This window comes from Lycorma delicatula, chromosome 8 (assembly GCF_047948215.1).
Source record: "Lycorma delicatula isolate Av1 chromosome 8, ASM4794821v1, whole genome shotgun sequence".
NCBI classification, from domain to species: Eukaryota; Metazoa; Arthropoda; class Insecta; order Hemiptera; family Fulgoridae; genus Lycorma; species Lycorma delicatula.
Window position 1 is genome coordinate 132,125,430 of NC_134462.1, and position 24,486 is coordinate 132,149,915.

General features: G+C 32.3%; 2 protein-coding genes across 7 annotated transcripts in view; one reads left to right on the forward strand and one right to left on the reverse strand.

Annotated features, from left to right (window-relative positions):
• The window catches only part of LOC142328752 (asparagine synthetase domain-containing protein 1-like), a 110,958-nt gene that overhangs the window by 76,829 nt on the left and 9,643 nt on the right, over nt 1-24,486 (reverse strand). For 2 of the 4 annotated variants that reach the window (XM_075372763.1, XM_075372759.1), the window contains exon 1: nt 1,902-2,017. The gene's annotated coding sequence lies outside the window, so the exon portion shown is untranslated. Of the gene's footprint in view, nt 1-1,901; nt 2,018-21,788; nt 21,961-24,486 lie in introns of those variants that run through there. The other 2 variants (XM_075372760.1, XM_075372761.1) reach the window with 2 other exon arrangements.
• Nucleotides 5,129-24,486, forward strand: part of LOC142328754 (protein MCM10 homolog) — an 80,006-nt gene continuing 60,648 nt past the window's right edge. Inside the window, exons 1-3 of one of the 3 annotated variants that reach the window (XR_012757349.1) lie at nt 5,143-5,567; nt 7,012-7,085; nt 18,688-18,851. The gene's annotated coding sequence lies outside the window, so the exon portion shown is untranslated. Of the gene's footprint in view, nt 5,568-7,011; nt 7,449-18,687; nt 18,852-24,486 lie in introns of those variants that run through there. The other 2 variants (XR_012757352.1, XR_012757350.1) reach the window with 2 other exon arrangements.

The following is a 24,486-nucleotide window of genomic DNA, read 5'->3' on the forward strand; positions in this document are numbered from 1 at the left end:
TAATACATAAACGATAAATATCAAAGTTCATTGACCTTATTGTCAAACAAAGAATTTAACACGATTTTTTTTTTTTTTTTTAATATATAAATATAAATAATAGTAAAATAATAATATGATTCATTATTAAATTAAAAAAAAAATAATAATAAAAATTTTACGAAAAATATTAAAAATTATTTTTTTCATTCATCTTCCTTACTGGTTAGCTTGGAATATGTATTCTATGTAAAAGTGTTGAATAACTCAAACGCAACGCAGCAAATTATATGATGCCGAAATTCGCGGCCAAAGGGCCAGGGGGGGAGGAAAAGACAGGTTAATTGGCAACATAGCAGCACCTGTTGTAGTCACAATGTTAGAGCTGTGTTTATATAATACCACTCCGTATTAAGAATAGTATTAGAAGAGAAGAGAAGTAAGAGAGAGACCCTCTGTCTCGCTTCCTATCCATCACTGATCCCCCTGCCAACCCCTCTCTCAATTTCTCTCCATCGCCCTCGCACCCTCTCCCACCAAATCTCTCTCACACTACCCGCTCAGTCTCTCACTCGACCCCTCCCTCTACCAGTCACTCTCTCACTCCCCCCCCCCGGTCAATCTATCTCGCTGTATGCGGTGGGCTACTTAAACATGTTTGTATTTTTTCAATTTTCTCACTCAAAGTGCATTTTTACAAAAACTTTGTAATAAAAAAAATTGACCGTTAAGGTTTTTGCCGACGAGAAGAAAAGTTACAACGTCGTTTGTAGTAATAAAAAATTACGCGTATAGAATTTTATTTCGAAAATACGAGTACACCGTTAAATTATGTTACTTCAATTGTTTTTAAATTTCAGCGCTCCTTTGATCAGCTAAACAAACATAGTTTTTTGTAATTTATTTATTTCGCGTCGTTTATTATTGTACGTAATGAATTAGATGAATTGTAACCTATAAGGAATGCCGAAATTCAAACCCAGGATTTTCGGTATATCAGTCGGTTAATTTACCAACCGATCGATCTGAGGGTCATTAAAACTTTCTTAAAAATAGTTTTCCTCTAAAAGAATGATCGGCTATACATTTTCAACAATTTTGTGATTTTTTTTTTTAATTTAGCTTAAAAAATATAAATTAAACACGGGAAATGTTAAATATAAAAATCTGTAATGAACTATTTGTTGTATATATCTCGTTGTACTGTTTACGAATAATTTCTGCTTTAAATATTATGTACGCATAATTATTGAGATGATACACGATTATACAGAGTCCTTACCGGGTGTCGACTCATATTATAAAATATTGGTTGCCTTCTACAAACTCACTACCTATGTTTTTTTCCTTTCTTACTTATATTATTAAATATATATATGTTAAATAAAAACTACGCCGATAAATTTCTAAAAATATTTTTACAAATTTATTAAAACGATTATTTGTTACTTTCTTTCCTATCAAAAAAATTTTTTTTTTTTCAAATTTTTGTGTTATTCCCGAGACATTCATTTATGAATATTTAACGACATTAATTGAGATCGGTGAATAAACGGTAAGCTATTTAGGTGTCGAACCCAAAATCCAGTAAATCGGTATATTCTTTATAACGATACAGATGCGAATTATTTTCTTAGCTTCATTCTCGTTACCCGACTTAAAACATAATATATTTAACATGAAATACATCTAATATATCACTCACGAAATACTCTTACAAACATATAACTTGTTTATTTTGTCGATACTGTTTAGCCGCTATTAAGAGATAAATAAACACCTTTATTATTATTAAATTTATTTTGTAAAAATAGACGAGAGTAAATTGGGTTCTAACATTTTTAATCTAATAAATAATTTGAATAACACATACACAGAATAAAACAACTGCCAATAATATTAAAAAAATAAATACAACTCACCTTAATCAGTAATAAGAAATATCTCAGTAAAAAGACGTAAATTGGATGACGTCCATGTTAACTGGAAGCATTACGTATACAGTCGGCTATCTACCGATAATTCCCGCCAATAACTAACCACAAAACAAAGCAACTCGGTGAATTTCTTTAGTTAGACTCATCTTCCCCCCCCCCACTACGGAATCGACGTCATCGAAAGACATCCGCTAGTTTAACAACAACATTATAATGAAAAAAATATTATATCTAAAATTTGGTTCGCAAACTGTCATTCACCATCAATTATTTTTAACAATTGACCATCCATTACATGTCGTCTAATATTAAATTGTTTTTAAAATTGACTATCGGTCTTGCCCAACTTATAATTAGATAAAATATTAAAGAGAATAAATTTTCGCTTAAAACTATAAATGGGCATATTACAACAACAGCCAACCGTACACAAAGGGGTTATAACGAGATTTTTACTTATTATTTAAATACGTATAATCAGTTTATATACGTAATCAAGCTAAATATATATTACATGCGGGCGATGATAACGTTCAACCGTTTTTCGCCCTCAAAAAAAAAATATATATATATATATACTACATGTAAATACGGACCCCCACGCGCGCGCGCGTACAATTTTGTTATTAAGTGTTACTATATTTTTTTAAAATATCAATCAGGAATTAAAAAAAAATTGTATAATTAATCTTTTCTTTTTTAGATGTAACACGACCTACATGCTATTAGAGAAGAGGTAGCGCTGGCTACCTTACCTGCTAGACTAAAAGTTCCAGATTCGATCGATATCTGGAACTGCAGTTTTTTTTTTGAGAAGATGAACAAAAGATTTGCTTCTTTTTGAGAAGACGAACAGTCATCTTCTCAAAAAGAAAAATAACAGAACCGCATCTTTTACGATGTAAATTATAGAAACCACGAACAGTACGCAAGGGGGTAATGAATGATTAGTATTATCTCTAAATTTCACGGTTCGGCCCGTCTACAATATCCAAATCGAATGGGTGTGTAAGAGCGTACATACACCCGTAGATCTATTTATTAGTTCACTTTATTATACGTATAAAGCCTAATTTTATTTTATTTAGATCTTTTAAAATATATTTCGTCGTTTTTAACTAACACCTGGCTCTCAATGAACGAAACAGTTTAATCCAAAAATTATATTGAAAGTTCTTTGAGTGACATGGAATTAAATTTTGTCGGATGTCGGATTTTTGTAATCTATTTTGTCACCTCCGTAATAGAACAACCGAATGATATACTGAGGGTTTTGGGTTCGATTCTTGGCTTGGACTTAAGCTCACATGTTTAATGCCTATCTGGGTATTGCCAGTTAAAAGAACGTTACTCGTAGTCTTAAGATCTAAGGTTTTTTCTCAGCTTGGAGAGGGTTTGCAGCAGCGTAATATGCTTATAATTAAAAAAAAAAATTATTCATAACGTTAAGACACTGTAGTTGATTGTTAGTTGCCGCACAGAATTACTTGCGTAATGCTTCTGTCTCAGATCGCTTATATTCATATAAATATTAGATACGGAATCGATTTATTCTTCCTACAGTTCAGATTTACTGACGTAAATCATCTGTAAATAAGTTCATAATAAAAATGTTAATGAAGAACCGATTGGATACGCTGAAGAGGTCTCAGGTTAGTTTCTCAATTTAGACGTAACTTACAAATCTACATGCTAACCAGATTAAAAAAAAATGAAGATACTGGGTTCCGCTCTTTCAATTAGCGGTTTTTTATATTTTATTCTTAATCTGCACATAAAAATAATTCTTAAGGCGACAACAAATTCAAAAATCAATAAATAAATAAAAACCATCAAACGGTTTAAATAAAAACCAGCAAACGTAAAGCGAAAAGTTGCGTGTCTTATTTTATATTTTTGACTTCATTTAATTTAATTGTTTTATAAGATAACTCAATTCTCTACCGCGTAAGGGATTTATTTATTAAAGCGCGTCAGACTGTTAACCTTGAATCTTTGTAGTCGGCTGGAGTGAGTAATATTACATAACTGTGTTCAACAACGGGCGCTGGCCAGACAGCGCGGGAAGGAACTTGTGATCTTAATACGCATTATTAAAACAAATATTCATAATCTATTTTATATTAAACAATTTATTAATCTAAACTGCTAACAAATTAATATCCGGTTATTTTTTTCTCTTTAATTATGAAATGAATTTTTAGGGTGTAAGAATATTGATCCTGTCTGGGATTAGGGATTCGAAACCAGAACCTTTTGCAACATATCTTTATTTTCAAACGGTTTTTTTAATACAAGAATCAACAGTGTAATTTATTTATTAATCTATCTTATTGTACGCATTTTAAAATGTAACAATTGTATTTGTTAAAATGGAATATTTGAGTAGACAATGATACGTAGTTTGTTTATTTTGTATAAATAAGGAAAGGAAAAAGACGATTTTCGAGTTTAATATCGTACTCAATAGTCTCTAAGGGGAGGTTAATAAAATCTTGTGTGTGTGTGTGTGCGCGCGCGCGTGCATGTGTGTGTTTTAAACGATGGCAGATTGTCATATGTACGTAATCTTTTTACTACAGAATAAATTAAATATAGATAGGTTTTATTCGTTGAAAAATTTAACGTTTTGTTTTTGAAATAAGAAACCTTGAGGAGGTTTCAGAACCGTCTAATTTAGCTCCCGATTCATCGAGGATATTTACTAATGATATGAAACTTTATATATTTTTAAATACGGTTATAAAGAGTTCCTAGACTGTAAAATCATTAAACGTTACTTAATTCCGATCACAGATGGCAGTTAACAGGTTGGAAAGTAACATAGTTAAATAAACCCGATTACTTTTTTATAGTCAAAATTTCTTTTTCTCAGAAAACCATTGAAATTCACCTAAGATAATGCGATTCTAATTTAAAATAAGAATTAAAGCAAACCAAATCGAATGTCTGTTAGAAATCAATCCTTTTGTTTTTTTTGTGAAAAAATTATTAATTACATTTAAAAAATACATTTTTAAATATATCAAAAAAAGTTTAAAAGTATTTTAATATAAAAACATTAATTAGAAAATTAAAATTAATTATGCAGATTAATACGAAAATAATAGTAAAAAAAATCTAACAGAATAAAATAAAAAGATGGGTTTTGAACAGGAGAAAAAAATTTTACTAATTGCCGTAACTTTGTACATGCTGGTGATTGTGAAAGGGAGTGTACACATATAATTGTAGCGTTATTGCTGTGAGTGTATCCGACTGTCTCGTCCTTCAACTATGTTCGGCTACAATTAGTCAAAACAACTGCGTGTGTCAAAATATTTGTACGTTCATGAAAAATTATATTTGTTTATAATATTATTTATTAGCCGCTTCCATTATACAGCGATGTAGTAAAAATAAAGAAAACTTAGATTGTAATATTATCTAATATTTTCTTTCTGATAACTTATTAATCTAATATAAGTAGTATTAACTAACGATTAACGTTGTCATGTACAATAAATGATATTTATTTCTTTCCGATCTAATGGTGTTTTTAAAACCGTATCAAATTTTGTTTACTTATACGTTATTTGTTTTCAGTATATATAGTAGTGTTTTACACGAATCTAAACGACCATTTAGAGAAGAATTCTACATGTAAATTAGGTAAGTTCTTTCAATAAAATATTTTGTAATAAGCAAAATAGTACACAAATAATGTGATTAATTACAAAAGGTTAACTCATTAGCAGGAATTATGGGAATTTAATGAATTGTTTGGCAAAAATGATTATTTTTAGCTTAGCGAAATATATTTTTATTCTTGTTATTTTAATTTAAATTAAATAAAATTTATATACGTAGATTACTTTATAAAAATAATTTGATTTCAAGTAAGTACCGTTACACTAGAAAAGGGTGTGCTCATTTTTTTGTATACTAAATTTATTTTTATTTAAATGTGCTCTAATAATTGCTACTTATTATTTCGGATATCAATATTTTATTGAAGTTGTTTTTTGTTTTAAAAAATTTACGTTTCTGTTAACAAATTGTTTTACCTGTGTCTGCATTTGGTGATTAATAATTTAGCTATCTATTTTAGGAAGGTAAATTTCCTTTTATTGTCACCGTGAAATACTTTACAAATATTTTCACACTTTTCTTGAAATTTATATTGATGTGTTCTGCAGATCGAAACGGTCGGTTTTTACGTTAGACGGTCAGATTTATTATTAATTTTTTTATTCGACAAAATTTAGCCAAAATTTTTGTTCTGACTTTTTTTTCACCGTGATAACTTACAAATTGTACAACATAATAAATGAAAACGACTTTTAAAATTCGCCTGTATGTGTTAGCTAAAAACATAGCTAACGGTACATAAACGGGTAATTATGAGGCTTTCAATTATTTAATTTTATCTAATATTCAATTTATTTTATATAATTACAACCGCGCACGTAAACATAATGATTGCACGTATACAAAAGCACATTCGCGTGCTTGCTTTTATACTTTTTTTTTGGTAAATATAATTAACAATAAAAAATGTAATGTTGCCGCTTCAGTGCCACAGAAAACGTGCTTTGCTTACTAAATCTTAAACCAAAGTCTTGGGTTCGATTCTAGATTAGCATCTGAAAAAGTTTCCACAACTAAACTGAACCGCAAATTATTATAGATTATAAAAAAGATTAACAAGTGGTATGTAAGGGGGTAATGATACGATTACACTAATTATAAATTTATCTAACTTAGCCGATTACAACGTTTACTGTAAGCAAATCTACAATACAAATACGCACGCGCCCAAACACACACACACACACACACACACACACACACACACACACACACACACACACACACACACACACACACACACACACACAGTGAGAGAGAGATGAAATCTATTTATTTATTAATAATACTAAGATTAAGTAATGTGTGAACTAATCTACCTTCGTTTAGACATTTTAAGTTTAACTTTTTTCTTATATACCAATTAGCTGTCATATAGCACAAAAAATTTAATTTTTTTTTTTTTTTCAACTTAATTGTACGAAGTAAAGAAAGTATTGTGATCGCGAAAAAATTCGTTTTTCAGATTTCAACGGAAATATCCATCATGACCGTTCCTGAATCCATTTTGAATAGTTTCGGCATGACATCTTTACGTACGTATGTATCTCGTATAACTTAAAAACGATTAGCCGTAGCATGTTGAAATTTTGGATTTAAGACTGTTATAACATCTAGTTTTGCACCTCCCTTTTGATTGCAATCGACCGGGCTAAAAGTGTCCAAAACAGCCCAAAATCCAAAAAAATTTGGATCCTGGACTTTTTCTTAATCGCAATAATAAATCCTCATCGAGAGTTTTTCAACGATATAAGTGATAATTATTTTCATCGGTTCCAGAGTTATAGACAAATAAAATTTTAATTAATGAATTTGGATCTTACAAGAGGAAGGCATCTAGGTTCGAATCAGACTTCATCTCTTTTTTTTTAATTTAAATATATTGATTTATTAATAATTATTAACATCTGTTTAAAAAAAAAAATTACAATAAATTATAATTCAATAACAATAAAAAAACATTTTTTAAATGAAAAAATATCAGAAGTTAATGAAATAAAATTTTATGTACTTTTCATTAAAAAAAAAAAAAAATGCGTATATGTAATTTAATAGGCGTAAAAAATGAAGACAGTGATGTCCTCATCAGATTTTTTTTTAGCCTCTGAGACCAACATTAGGTATTGCTTCAAAGGATAGAATAAAATGATACAAATTTGAATTTTGTAGACTGTGAAAATGCCATGCCTGACCGGGATTCGAACCCGGGACCTTCGTAGGAAAGACCGAGACGCTACCGCTCGGCTAAAATGTTAGTGTTCATTAAGTGGCATGCAACTAAATATTATCGTGTCTCATTTTAATTATTTTTTTTTGAAAAAAATTGTTACTATCTTTCGCGTTAGAAAAACAAATACTCAATTAACCCATTTAAATTAATTAAAAAATTTGCTTTATTTTTGTCTTAATATACACAAGTTAGGTTACCGAATTTTCTATTCTTTCTGTTTGAAAGGACAGACCGTGATGAGAAACATAACGATCACACACACACACACACACAGCGAGAGAGAAAGTGACTGAGAGATTTTACACACACACACAGACAGAGAGGCACGTAGCTAGGAGTTTTTTCGGGGGAGGCTAAGGGGGCTGATGATGATGATGATGATGAGATAATAGTAATAATAATGAAAATCATTTTATATTGAAACGGTTTTTTATACTTTACTGCACTTGAAAATACAAAACATACGCTTAGATTTAATACATCATTTACTACGAAAATAAGAATCATAATGTTAGTATATCATTTTTTTCATAATCCACATTTACACTCCAATAAAAGTTATCAATATTATAAAGGTACTCGTCGATTTTTCTTTCTCGCCATAATATCTAAAACTTCATCAGGATTAACAGTAATATCTCTATGCACTGACAAAGAAACTAACGAACGAACTTAATCTTCTATCCCCCGACTTGTTACGCGCAGTCATTTTGACTCTCTTCATTGTGGAGGACGAGCGTTCATTATTACATGTTACCGTCAGAGTCGTTAAAACTTGTAATGGATATTCGGCAAACATTCTTTGTTGCAGCGATCCGTTATTTCAATCGCTTCCGATTTTAAATTTTAAGATACTCCGCTTGGAGGACAGATTCAGAACATTTATTATCGTAATGCATCGCTAAGAGTTTTAGTTTATCCGCTTTTCCAGGACTAGCTGATCCTGGCAAAAGAGCTTGAAAACGTTTTGAAGATTCTTGGACAGAGTTTGGATTGCGATAAGCAAGCGCTGCGTTTCTGGTTTGCGGGGAATCCCCGGTAATCAATTATTTTTATTAGTATTGCACCAGAGTGAGCCCGGCTTTCACATATCGAATGACGGCGTTACTCTTGCAGGTTAAGGTATATAAGTGTGGATTAATGACTAAAGAGATGATTATGTACCGATTTATCTCAAATTTTGTGAAAATACTTTTGAGATGTTATACATTACGAAAATTTAAAACGCTAAAAATTGATTTTTTGTATCCGACTTATTAGATTTAATCCCTGAATGATAAAATCTAATAATTGTCGGTCGAGGGAGGAGGGAGGCAGCCCCAATCGCCCGACAATTTCTGAGAGGGCTATAGCCTCCTTAGCCCCTTGCTAGCTACGTGTGATATATATATATATATATATATACGTACATACAGAGAGAGAGAGAGAGAGAGAGAGAGATTTGGTGAAGATAGCTCAGTGGTAGAACAGTAGAACATTTATTGTCTAATCCTAAATTTTCTGAATCCGTAAATATATTTCTTTCTTTCTTTTTCCTGTTTAGCCTCCGGTAATTACCGTTTAGATAATTCTTCAGAGGATGAATGAGGATGATATGTATGAGTGGAGATGAAGTGTTAGTCTTGTACATTCTCGGTTCGACCGTTCCTGAGATGTGTGGTTAATTGAAACCCGACCGCCAAAGAACACCGGTATCCACGATCTAGTATTCAAATCCGTGTAAAAATATCTGGCTTTGCTAGGACTTGAACGCTGTAACTCTCGACTTCCAAATCAGCTCATTTGGGAAGACGCGTTAACCACTAGACCAACCCGGTGGGTTTCCGTAAATATATTTACCCTCCTTAATGATACTCGCAACATTTCATTTGTAGTTAGCGTCTCTTCTTCAGTAATGGAGTCTGAGAAAGATGTTAGGCGCGGTGCTAGTCTCAAAATTCGTTATCTAACATCGGATTATATACTATCTATAATTATACATTTTGAATTACCGCTGTAATTTTTTTTTGAAAATGGAAGTACGGATAATCGAAATTTTGATAGATGTTAATCGCAGAATATATTTATTTTGAATAGATTTACTTGTTCCGATTTCCAACAAAGGAAATTTTTTTAGTTTTTATTAATAATTAATTCATATAACGATTGAATCGTACAATAAAACTATGCGTATTTTACGGATAGATGAAACCTTGGAAGTCCGAGTAATTGAGAGTAGGATTAATAAAATCACCGAGAGAGAGCGTATTAATACGACAGTACTGAAAGGAATGAGAAAATTTAAACAACAGCATTACAACTATGAATTTCATTTATTTTTTTTACTGCAGATTTATATACTACGTGCTACGGAAATGTATACGCGAATGTAAAATGTGTTATTTTATCGGTTACATTTTATCGTCGGTGGTCCTGAAAACGTCTCCAGCATTATTCTGTTGTCGAGTTCCGTTAACAAAATATCCTAGCGTGGCGAATATGTTTTATGTAAATAGGTAAAATCGGTTTAAAACAGCAAGATAACATCTTGTTTTACAACGTAAACATCCTGTTACGTCGATGAAAAATGCATTTGTTTATAACTTTATTTTTAGCGCTTACAATAAAATATATATTTTTAATGCTTTTTATAAAATAAAAAATAATCTGTTATACTCTGCGGTCGTCTATTTAAAACCGTATCAAAGGATGTGGTATGTGTTTAAGCGGTTATCTGTAGTTAATTTGTCTCGTGTTTTACAAGTATTTTTACTTCAATACAAAAACAAAATAGAAAATTATTTTTTTACACAAACTGTAAGAAATTTGAATAATAATATTTAATATTAAGAAAAATAGTACGCGATTAAATAATGCGATGGAGGGTATAATATAGTGGGTTAATATAGCGTTTATCAAGCTGTCGCCAAGATGGCGACAGCTGGTAACGGCATCGCACACAGGTCAGAATTGTAATAATAAACAAGCTTGGGTTATGTTGTTTATAACACCATTCACTGATTTGTTAACAAAACCTAGTCCGTTTAATGCGTTGTTTTTTTCGAACAACGTTGTGTCTGTGACCTTGACTAAAAACTGAACAAACAGCCTTCACTAAACATATACCTTATATTCTGTAATATAAATTCTTATTTTGATAAATAATTAAACGAGTCAATAATATAAATTAAATTAAAAATTCCAACCGTGTCTAAGATTCGAACCCGGGACCTTACGGACGAAGCTTCTTACTTAGGAGGTCGGTCGGCAAACGGTTTAGTTGATGTTTGTTGATCTATTAAATAACATTATATTTTATGTTCTTATAAACATTAAAGAATTGCATAAATGTAGGAATGTAGGTTGTTTATAGCGTGTAACGCAACATTGTATTTATCTGGCCGTCTGTTACGTTATTTATTAGAAACATAAATAATCGATTTAATTATAAGTTTTACTGATTATTTTTTTTTTATCCTTAAATGCTTTATTTCAAAGTAAGTTTATAACAATCATATTAAAAACTGGCCGATCGGTCGATATAGTTGTTAACTTCTAAAAAAGCTGGGCTCGGGTTTGATTCTATTATTCCTAGCTCGTTAAACTACACGTGTAGGATATTACGAGGTCGCATTGTAAATAAAACAGGAGAAATTTGATCTGTTATAATTTATTGTTAAATTTTTTTTTACTTTACAAAACGAATATACTTTATCGTAATATTTTTAATGTATTTATTAAAATTAAAGGAAATTATTAATATTATTTTAAATAAAACGTAATCGATATAAAATAATGGACTAATCTTGATTTAATTAAATTATATCGAACGTCTATATAAGAAATAGTGATGCTATTAACTTTGTTACTCGTTTAGAAGTGATGACCGTTACGTTAACGGTTGTATTTGAATTGTGGCGTGATCAGTACTGTCCGACGGTAGCCAATCAGACGCGAAGGAAGACAGCTGGCCGTTCTGTTGTTCGTGTTTAACAGAGGGACAGCGCGACAGAGGCGCAGCGGGTCAGTGAGGGGGGTGATTCCCCTCACTGTCTCACTCCACCCTCGCATTAGTAACCGACTGACAATTCTTTTCTTTTGGCGCGTCATCAAAAAATTAAACGAAAAAATAATTATCTCTAAAATTCGTCTTTGTAAAATAGTCCTCTATCAGCTATGACCGATAGAATTTTATAAATTATATTTGTCATCGGCTATTGAACTATTTTGTTTTTTTATTTATTAGTATAAAAAAATATTTTATTACATTTATTTATAAACATTTTGTTTTAATCGCAATCTGGATTTTTTTAAATGGATTTTAATAATATATCGCAATCGATGTATTTACAATAAATTAAATAAAACTGTACCTTCAAAACTAGATTAAATTAATATACCGACGGTACACGAGGGGTTGATAAAGCTTTTTATTTAATTTAATCAAATCTAATGTTCCGTCTTGATAGAACTACATGTGTACAACATAGGTTCATCAGTAATACAAGAATTCACTCGTAAATGCACGCTTGCAAAGGGAAAATCGCTTGTTAATTTGTTACCGGATAATTACAATTTTCGCTTTTTAATTTTTATTAAAATAATAAATAACATTTACTTCTTTGCAAATGTTATATATTGATAAATATAAATGCACGGAAACATCTGAATTTTTAATTTACGAAATAATTTACACGAATCACATTTACCGGTACAAAACGAAGTTCTGATAGTCTATTTTAGTATATATTTTTTTTACTTTTTCAAGTAATCACAAAACATAGTATTATATTACGTTTATGTATACCCTATCATCGTTATCGTCAGATAACGATTATCTATACATATAAAGTATAGATAAAGGTTATACCACCTTTATCATCAATGGTTACCACCAATGATGATGATAAAGAACGAGAATCGAACTAACAATATAATATCGTTGTTATTTAATCGAATGTCGTAGGTGTTTTAATAACCAACTTGCTTTCACTGAAAGTACATTTATATTTTAATTCTCATTAATTCTAAAATCATTTCTTTGTTTTGTGATAGATGTAAAATAATTGCAAAAATTTAACGAATATTCGTCGAAATGTTGGTACAGCCGTAAAAAATTAACACGCGCGCTTATTGAAAATCGGTTTCGCTAGGTCGAAGCGTCTTTCGAGGGGGTATTTTTCCGACCGGGTTAGAATCGGGAAAAACGTGCTGCTTTCGTACGCGAGGGGACGGAAAATAGCAATTTTTTTCGTTTTTCGGCCGTATCTCTTGAACGGAGGGCGAAAACATTTGAAAAAATTCACATCGGCTAAGAAAGCATAGATCCCCTTGAAACGCGTATATCCGGAGTCTGGCGAAATTTTCGTTTGCGCGATCGACTGCAGACTCGGTGTGGTGAATGTAGAGATCGGAAATTGGACTTAGCCCGTATCGGGAATACGAGTGCGGTTATCCCTTCCCTATCGGAGCTCGCTTGTCTGTATTGAGTTTGGTCCGAATCGGTTTGTCTGAATGCGAGTAAATGGGTTTTTTAATTTTTTGGAAAATTTAAAACCTTTTTTCGGGCGAACCCGAAGGTATACGCAATAATGTTTCCGACAAATGTTTTTGGGCTTGAAAAAAGAAAATTTTTGGTTTTTGTTTGATCGCGATCGGACGAGCGGTTGTCTAGATACGCGTTTCCGATCGTATTCGGGCTGGGGCCCAATCCGTGTTGTGGAGGGGGGAGCACGGGGATAATTTTGTTACCGGTCGGAAGCCGAGTCGAATCGGGACGGCAGATTTTTTCCCGTGTCGATAGGCCTAACGGTTGCCGAGTTACTGGCGATGAAAAATCGGCAAAAAAGCTCCCTTAACCATGAAATCCGCCCTTACCGCGTCGAAGCGATTTTTCCAAAATCGTTGTTGTCACAGTTAAAAAGTCGAAAAGAAAACCGAAAAATACTAGATTTTCTGCTGAATTTTTTGACAAGCACGTTTTTGTTGCGCGACGCGGGTTCGGGCAGTTAAGTTTTGAAAATCGGCCTTAAGGGTTGATTTATAAAAAAATCATAAACGAACGAACCGAGCGTCAGACTAAGAAAAGGAAGCCACCCTGTAGGTAAAATCGGCTCGGAAAACCGATTTTTCAATTATAAATGAATTATCTCCAACCGTTATCAGTATAGAACAGTGCCGTTAATTGAACCGAAACCGAGAATAGGAACGAGTTGAAAATACGGTAGACGACCTCATAATTTGACGACCTCCAGCAAGGCGGTGAAATTTGAAAGCGATCGGTCGGCTTGTTTTTCGGAAATTAAAGTACGAAATCCGATTTCACGTTGTCTCAGGCGAATTACAAACTTACAGCATTTCCGTATACCCGACATATGCATTATGACGGAGAGAAACCGTTCACGACTAAAAACGAGATTCGCCCAAGATAGGGTCAGGAAAGATGAACTAAAAAAGAATTCTCAGCCAGCCAGCCAGGCAGCCAGGTTGTTAATTTTAATTGTCCTCGATCTTTAACAATTAAATGTCTTCATTGCGAAAACTTTTATTAATTTAACAACTTTAAGTTTTAAATCCTCTTCTAAGAAATACACTTTTATTTTTATTCTATAGTCGGGTTTTTAATTTTAAATGATGTCAACCAGTTAGACGGACAGGCAGCCAGAAAGACAACCAGCCACACGTTACTGGAAAATCCTACAACTGTGTTGTCAGCGTTGATTTTGTGGTAGGCGTTTAATTTTTTATTAAAATTGACAGGAGGGAGAGAGAAAGATATAGGGAGAGTAAGAAAGAGAATAAGAGAGAGAGAGAGAGAGCAGACAAACAAAGAGAGAGAATGAGAGACAGACAGACAGATAGAGAGAGAGAGAGAGAAACTGAGAGAGTTTATTTATTAAATTGTCATCAAAAGCATCTCTTGTAAATCCTGATGCATATAAAAGAAAACTATGTAACGATAATATTCAGTAGCAACACGCGACTCTTGGATAGGCAATGTCCATAGCTCACATTACACTTGTACAGTCGGCAGACTGGTGTAGCCGCGAGACTTAACTTACAATGTACCTAGTCAGAGGAGTAGCAGAGGTAGCATCGCCAGTCGGGCCAAACTAAAGTACTGTAATTTCACAACTAACTTAGAAAAAATTTCACTTGTATTGTAGGTAGACTGGTGTAGCCGCGAGAATTCACGCACCAGGTTCCTAGTCAGAGGTTTCCGTACTAGCGTCGAAAGTCCGGCCTAATCAAACTCTTCTAATTTCACTATTTAGAAAGAACAAATTTCACTCGTTTGGTCAGAAGACTGAGGTAGCCGCGAGACTTAACGCCCCAGGTACCTAGTCAAATGTGCAGCAGTGACAGAGTCGACAGTCAGGCCTAACTAATGTATTGTAATTTCGCAACTTACACTTGAATTGTCGGCAGATTGGTGTAACGCACTAGGTACCTAGTCAAAGGTGTTGCAGTACAGGCGGCGACAGTTGGCCCTGAATACAGTATTGTAATTTCACAACTTACAAAAACATATATCATATGTACAACCGGGAGACTGGTGTAGCCGCAAGGCTTAACGCACCAGGTTCCTAGTCAAACTTTTTGCAGTGCTACCGTGGACAGTCGAACCTGTCTAATATATTGTAATTTCATTACTTTCTTTTCTTTTTTTTTTCTTTTTCCTGTTTAGCCTCCGGTAACTACCGTTTAGATAATTCTTCAGAGGATGATATGTATGAGTGTAAATGAAGTGTAGTCTTGTACATTCTCAGTTCGACCATTCCTGAGATGTGTGGTTAATTGAAACCCAACCACCAAAGAACACCGGTATGCACGATCTAGTATTCAAATCCGTGTAAAAATAACTGGATTTACTAGGACTTGAACGCTGTAACTCTCGACTTCCAAATCAGCTGATTTGGGAAGACGCGTTAACCACTAGACCAACCCGGTGGGTTGTAATTTCATTACTTACATATAACTAATTTCACTTGCATGTTCGGCAGTCTGGTGTAACCGCGAGATATAACGCACCAGGTTCTACTCAGAGGTATAACGGTGCTAGATTCGATAGTCGTGCCTAATTAAAGTATTGTAGTTTCACAACCCTAATAGAACAAACTTCACTTCTATGCTCGGCAGACTGGTGTAGCTTCGTGGTTTAACTCTCCAGGTATGTAGTGAAAGGAGTAGAAATAACTAGTGTAGACGCGAGGCTTAACGCAGTAGGAACCTAGTCAGAAGTCTAACAGCGGTAAAGTATTGTAAATTCACTACTTACATAGAATAAATTTTACTTTTAGTTTCGGCAGACTGGTGTAGCCGCAAGACTTAACTCACCAGGAACCGAGTCAGAGGTTTTGCCGTGGTAGCTTTGAATTTCGGGCTAATTAAACTATTGCAATTTCACAGCTTAAAAAGAATAATTTCACTTGTATGTTCGGCGGACCGGTGTAGCCGCGAGGGTTAACGCTCAAGGAACCTAGTCAGACGTGTAGCAGTGGTAGCGTTGCCAGTCCGGCCTAACTAAACTATTACAGTTTCACGACTTACATAGAATAAATTTCACTTGTATAATCGGCAGAACGGTATAGCCGCGAGACTTAACGCACAAGGTACACAGTCAAATGTGTAGTAGTACAACCGTCTACAGTAGGCCCTAACTAAAATATTAAACTAAAATATTGTAAGTTCAGAACATCCATAGGTCATATTTCACTTGTACGGTTGGCAGCTGGTGTAGCCGCGAGACTTAACGCATCATGTACCTAGTCAGACGAGTAGCAGTGGTGGCGTCGGCAGTCGGGCCTAGCTAAAGAATTGTAATTTCAGAAGTTGCTTAGATCAAGTTTCACTTGTATTGTCAGCAGACTGGTGTAGCCGCGAGATTTAACGCACCAGGTATCTAGTCAATTGAATGGTAGTGCTAGTGTCGACAGTCATGCCTAACTAAACTATTGTAATATCACAACTTACATAGAAAAAAATTCTATTGTATGGTTGGCAGACCAGTGTGGCCGACAAATAACACACCAGATACCTAGTCAAACGTTGCTTCGGTCGCCATTCTTCATCAAAACGGTTTTTTAGCACAATGTGCTTAAAAACCGTCAATCGATAATTGAGCGATAATAACCATAGATTGATGTGAGAAAATATATTAGTAGTAAATTTGTAGAACTCGTTTTCATCCATTTACCCCACCGGAATAGACTAGTGGTTATATCGACATCGAAAATCAACTGATTTCGAAATCAAGGGAGTATAAAGTTTCAATACTAGTAAAGGTAGATAATGGAGGGATAATAATCGCAGATGGGTGTAAGAAAATGCTTCAGCAGTAAATTTGTTTAAATTATTTTTTGGCTAGAAAAATTTTTTTGGAGCAGCACCACCGCTAGTTTTATCTACATGCCTTGATTGCTTTTTTCTATTCTTCTGAAGGAAATGTAATTCAACAGAAATATAAGAACACAAAAGATTTTTTATAATATTTTAAACTAATCATAAATGATATAGCGGAACCAGAATAGGAGATCCTAATCTTATTGGGAGTAAATAATATCGCGTGTTCGATATTCGAAAGGATATTAAGAGAAGGCAGAGAAAGACATACACACAGACACATACACATACACACACACACACACAGCGAGAGAGAGACGACTTACACACACACAAACAGAGGAAGAGAGAGACACAGTGAGAGAGAGAATTGGTCAAAATGGTGTCTGAACATAATGTGTGGTGTTGGAAGATAAAACTTTTTCTGGTTTTACTAATGCCTTCCTAACAACATTCTTCTCTCCTACAGTTAGTGCCTCTCTCTTTGACACTGCTCTTTTATATAATGGTTTTTCATATCCCTGCTATCCCACTCACACAAAAAGCAACGGGTTTATACAGGTTTATATTTTGTAAATTTTTATTTTTGTTTGAAGTAAATTTGGAAAAATTTGTAATTTTGTACCGACTTCCGCGAAAGTCGACTTTTGATATTAGTTTTTTAGGTTCTGTTACTGTGTTTGATGGTTATGTTGATGAATTATTTAAATTTTCACTAAGATTATATATATATATATATATATATATATATATGTATTATATATTATAGTTAATTATATTCCCATCTGAAGGATAATATCACCTTTTGGAGCTCCCTCAAAAGGTTAGAACAAGTTTTCAAAATACAAAAATCAACTGTGAATTGTTTTTTTTTTTAAAGTTTTTTTTTTGTATATGCAATGTAGGTAACAAATTTGCTTTAATAAAGTTTTCTCTAAAATGTCTCTGAAGAAAATCAAGATTGGTTTATTTGTGATGTCCCCCATGCCCCTTAATACATAGAACCTAGCTCTGATAAATTAATTTGTATGATACTATGGAGTTATCCAGTTATCTAATGTAGCTTTCTTCATTTGGGGTCAAATAGACAGTAGCATTCCTTGTTCATATAATTAGTGTGTACTTATCAGAGCTTATATCCATTGACAAAATGGGGGCTGTATACAGTATGAAAAGAATTTCTAGTGTTAAACATAACTGGTTCAGTCTGGTCTTCAACTACCAACCTTTGAAATGGTATAACTAACTCCTTAAGGGGAGGCAGAAACAAAAAAAAAACTTTTTTCTGTCATGTAACAGTTCAGTGTTTACTGGTTCCATTGACATATAACACTTGTATATTAGTGAGATATTTCATTGTGAAATTGATTTTAAAATAATCAATCTGTAATTTTTATCTAGAATAATTACGGTTTTACAAAATCATATAACTTTTTAATGAGTTAATTGATTTTCCTAATGTTTTTGTTAAATGTTTGATAATTTAAAATTGTTATGTCGGTGTTATCAAATGTAAACAAATAACATGTGATTTTTTTATAGTGTATTTCTGACCTAATTTTTTTTTTTAACCTTTGGGACAATTGTTAGGTATTACTTCAGAGTATGAGATGAATAACAATTTTTGTAGTGTGTGAGAATGCCATGCCTGACCGGAATTCGAACACAGGACCTCCAGATGAAAGGCTGAGATGGTACCACTCACGCCACAGAGGTCGGCTCTAAGCTAATGTGCTACATACTAAAATATTGAAGTGAGTATTTTTTTGTAGTAGTTTTGTGTAATTATTACTTCTAAATATGCCTCATTTCAGTAACAGACTAACCAAAAGCTGTAAAGGAATCAGGGGTAGACTGAAAAACTAAAAGATATTGATGAATCACCATCCATTGACATCCAAGATTGAGTTGCAAATAAGTACTAATCTGTGAAATTGACATCTAGTTAGTTCTTTTAAAAAAATTTAAAAAAGTGTCTAAGATAAATATTCGTCGGAATATAATGAGTTTTATGAACTCTTAGATGTACGTAAACTCTCTAGTATTCTTGTAAATAATTCAATACATAAAAACTAAAATTTTTGTATATTGAATTATAATATTATTATTATTATTAATTATTATTATATTTTGACCTGCAAATAAGATCCACAAATTTGCATGTTGATATAACAACGCAGCTTGAAATCTTTTGTTCCCGTTGTAACTTTTACAAAAAAGTTTACAACTTCTTGGAAATTACAAACTTAGATACAAGTCCTAAATTGTACTAGCATTGACTCTGGTGAAGTTTTGGATGTTCATGTAATGATAAAATACTGTAATTGTGTTAATAAAAATATCGGTGAACATAATATATCCTGTCTGAAAAATTATTAAGGCCACACCAAAGGAATGGAAGTAAAAGGCGTAAATGAATTATTTATAAAATCTGTTAATAAATATAATGTTTGTTATGTTAATTATTTAAGGGATGGTGATAACAAAAGCTAGTTATCAGTTACTAAAGAGAATCCATGTGGTAATATTAAAATAAAATTTAGAATGTACAGGATATGTACAGAAGCAAATGCGTAAATTAAAAAGTAAAAGCGGTAAGAATCGCCTAACTGATAAACTAATAAACCAATTGCAACCTAATATGTGCAAGCAGTAAGAAATAATTCTGGAAATTTGGTTGTTATGCAGCGGGCAATTTGGGGTATTTCTTACCGTAAATATTGTATGGACGAAAATCCCTGCAGTGGATTGTATCCACCTTTCTTTTTCCTGTTTAGACTCCAGGAATTACTGTTCAGATATTACTTCAGAGGATGAATGAAAATGAAGTGTAGTCTTGTACAGTCTCGGTTCAACCATTCCTGAGATGTGTGTGGTTAATTGAAACCCAATCACCACACCAGTATCCACGATGTATTCAAATCCGTATAAATGTAATTGGCTTTACTAGGACTTGAACGCTGGAACTATCAACCTCCAATATCAGCTGATTTGGGAAGACACGTTCACCATTAGAACAGCCTGGTGGGTAAGATTGTGTCCACCTGGTAGTGATTCATGGTGTCTGTATTGAAAATTAGAGACCTTGGTTAATACAGTTGAATATAAGCATAAACATACAATTCCACATGCCATTCTTAGAGAAATTAAACCTATTTTTCAAAATCATAGCTTAGATTAGCCTCAAAAATCTTAGCTAATCTCAGGTGTTTCAGTGGTGGGATTCAAAATGTAAATCAAAGTTTAAATCGTCTAATTTAGACCCGTATACCCAAAAGTACTTTTATTGCATTAAATACATTTAAAACTGGTAATATTGGATACAGCAGCTATATTTAACAGAGGAAATATTACAAGGTGTAATATTTTGAAAGAGTGTGTCCAGGAAATAGGACTGTAGACACGATAAAAAATTTTGACTACGAGGGTGTGAGACGGACTGTTTCTGCAGTTATTGTGTTTGAAAGAGAAGCTTGGAAGCAAAAAAAGCTGGTGAAAAGAATACTTTATGAGAGATTTGACAACATACCTGCATATGAAGCCAGGATGCATTAAAATTGGTAGTTTTTGAAGTTTTTTTGTAAATGTAAGTTTTTGTGGTTTAAGGTATATTTTTTCTGCAACTAGTGCTTTAATATATCTGAAATTTTTACCGGTGTTCAGCCGATTCAGTGAATTAAGCTTAGTTTTTTCAAGCTAAAAACTACATTTTTGAATTCATAAAAAAACTTTTTAATTAAAAAATGTAAGAAATTAAAAGTAACGTGCTAATTTTTTTTTCAGTTTATACAGTGGCTTTTTTACCCAAATTAACTCAGATTATATAAGAAAGTCTAAAGAACTATTTTTTTTTTAAATTTGAAACAAATCGGTGCAATAAATTCTGAGAAAATGTTCCTTATCTTAACATTACATTAAATAGGGATTTTGCCTCCCCATAACAATTTGTACTGCTCTAACATATGACAATATATTGATGAGAAACAATTTATTATTATACAGATTATTATTATTATTATTTATACAAATAATACATAACATATCCAATACAGTAAAACCTGTCTGTCACTTGTTTTGAATATACGAGTAAATATGTGTGCGTGTGTTTTTTACATAATAAAGTTATTTTCTAAACATTTGAGTTTTTCCTAATCATAATTATTATGGACCACTTATATGAATCACAAGTCACTCTCAATTAGGAAATAGCAATCTTTAGTTGGTGAATTAAATAAATTATATATATTTTACAAATATGTGTAGTATTGCCTTGGGATTATTTAATATTTACTTTTAATGAGTCACATGAATTTATATCCATTCATAAAATGCTGTAATATCCATAGTATTCAGAATGATGTACTATAAGTTACAAACAAGTATGAGTTTGTAGACATTAAGAATATTTGAATTAGACAACATTTTTGAGTATGCTATTCCGATTTGATGTGAAAAAGTTATTTTTTTTTTACAAAAATTTAAAATAGTAGTTACTGTACGCTGCAATATTGTGAAGAATTCTCTACAGATGATGCAATGTGATTAGAGAATGAACAATATTCAAATAATTAGATACTTAGAGAAGATACAAACTTTAAGATATTTAGAGAAAATATTTTAAATAAAAAACTTCTGATTTTTTTTTATCCAAAAACCTCTTTTAACATTACTACATATATGCGTAATCTTACTTCTTTTTAGTTTCCAGTGGTTACTTCTTACTGCTTCATTATTACCAGTTATATCTAACAACAGATTTCTTTTCCCTTTATCTAAATATTTCTCATTTAATTTCTGATTATTTACAAGGCTCTCCCATCGGTTTACTCCATAAACTTCATTCAATTGAAGTATGTCTCCGCCCTGAAAAAATATATTAAAATAATAACATGAAATCGGGTTTTAATCAAGATATCACAGCTGATCTAATAATGAGGGAAGTAAAAACAATATGAATAGGTAAGACAAGACTTGTGTAGAAAAAAATACTTTCATTTAAAATAAATTTGCTTGAGTAAATACTGAATTTTTAAGTTTGACAATTTATCTTTATCATTTTGAGCTCAAGAAAACATTTTTTAGTTGCAAATATATTATAATTTGCATAATCAAGTCAATTTAAAATTCAATCTGTGAATTGAATGTATGAGTAGTTAAAATTTGACATTAAAGTGTTCCACAGTATTTAAATATTTTTTTATATTAAAACTATGTTTACACACATTACATAATAGGTATTACAATACCATAAATATGAAGACTGAAGTCAGTAAAATATCTTACATATTTTTATGACCCAGAAATGGAATGGATCGCAAGAATGGCGCAAGAGTTTCAATATTTCTCCCTACAAATCACAGAGCCCGGACAATGGCTCCTGCTGCTGGATCTTTCTATTATCGGGTGGGTTTCACGGGTTATTTAGTGGTGGTAATAAATTTTAAGTTTTATTTATGAACGGACTTGGTGATATGCGTTCCTATTTGCATGGACCGGCATGAAAATTATTTACCGGGTCTGACTGTGGGAGACTAAGCTTTTGAGCCTCATACTCCTGGCATGATTTCCCTTCAGTCCGTTTGCTCAAGTCCTTTTGGTGCTAATGCCTTTTGGGCTAGCAGGAATATGCCTATTGGGGCCCTAATTATTTGGAGGAAGCAATGCACCCCCTTCTCCCACATTATTTGGAGGTGGTCGCATGTGTTGATTGAATTAAATTGTAAGTTTTGAGGACGGTGGGTAAGAGGATTATAGATCTTCCATCTACTTTTGTGGCTGCCCTTCATGCTGTTTCTCTGCATGACCCATACACATCCATTGACAGCATATTGCACAAAATACAAAATTAAAATACCCATCTAGTGATAGAAAACATACAATACATTTTACTTCACAAATATACATAGAAAAGTCGGCAACATTGTTTATATTGCTTTTAGAAAATTTTACTATAGTCTAACAAAATACAGTGATACATACTGGAACATGTAAATAATTTTTTTGTATTATTGCACTAAATATTTTAGAACAAAAGACTGAATACATGGAACTATACGTAACAAAAACATTTTTTGTAAATCTCATAAAACCAGACGCACATACACAACCGCTAATCATAATATGGAAATTTTATAAATAATAAGTAATAAATTGCATTCAGATGAAAAAAAATATTTTTACAAATAATTTACCGTATATGAGTAATTCATAAATATTTATTTATATTTCTATATGCTGTGACAAAATGAAATTTGATATTACAATATGAAATGTACTAACTCTGAAAAACAATATGTTAAACAAATAAATCATAAATGTTTGATAACATCACACTATCATAGTGAAATGATTTTTTCTTAACCGTTTTAGGATGGTCACAATTGTAACCACAAAATTCTGCAACAAAAAAGTGCTGATAATTAATGTTGAAAGGTCTCTTTAATTTAAAAAAGGAGTCGATTTAAATTTTTGCTTTCCCCGTTTGTAGTTGAACTGAATAATTATAAAGTGTTACAAAAGGGAAAGTGTACAGAGTCAATTTAACAACACTGAGTTTTTACAGATCTTGACATTTCATGACCTTTATCTTCTCTAACAAAAAACAATAATTTTAGATAGAATAATTCTACAAAAAAAAAGATGTATGTGTATGTTGGCCTGTTTTTGCCAAATATTTACAGATTAAATGATCTGAATGAAAATTTGGCAAGGTGATTTCTGGATATTAAGTATTGTTACCCGTTTAATTCTGATCACAATTGGCCAACGATACTCATGTGAACCGTAGCTCAAATTTTTCTCAAAGAATAGGTAATTACTTTCACATTATTTAATTCTACTTAGCTGAAATATTTTCTAGACATATTCAATGTTATGCAGATTCAAATTTTTTTTCATCTGTAGATTATCTACTAATTACATAATTTCATTACATTATTATGTGTCACTTTGGTTATGTATTAGGGCAATTTTATCAGGAGGGATAATAATCCTAATTTTTACTTTCCTATCTAAATAATGATATAGCAGAGAGCTATTGCTCTAGAAGCTAAAGTATTGTGCACGATTCAGTTTGGCACATGCGATTTTAACATTTTGACACCTGAGATACCCAAAAAACCACATGGAAATTTTCCAAATGTTAGTGTTCATATGTATGTGTTTGATGTAGGCCTCTAAAACACCTTATATCTCCAGAACTATTGGACTAATTTTGACCAAACTTGGTCAGATTACTTCTGCTTATGGGGCATTGATGCCATTAAATTTTCAAATTAAAATGTCAAGGGGATGAGGCTGTATAGCAAGGTCACCCTCTGTATCTCAAAATTTTACCTAATTAAAATCATATTTTTCTTAGGTACATTTGTTAATTTAAAAATAACTATA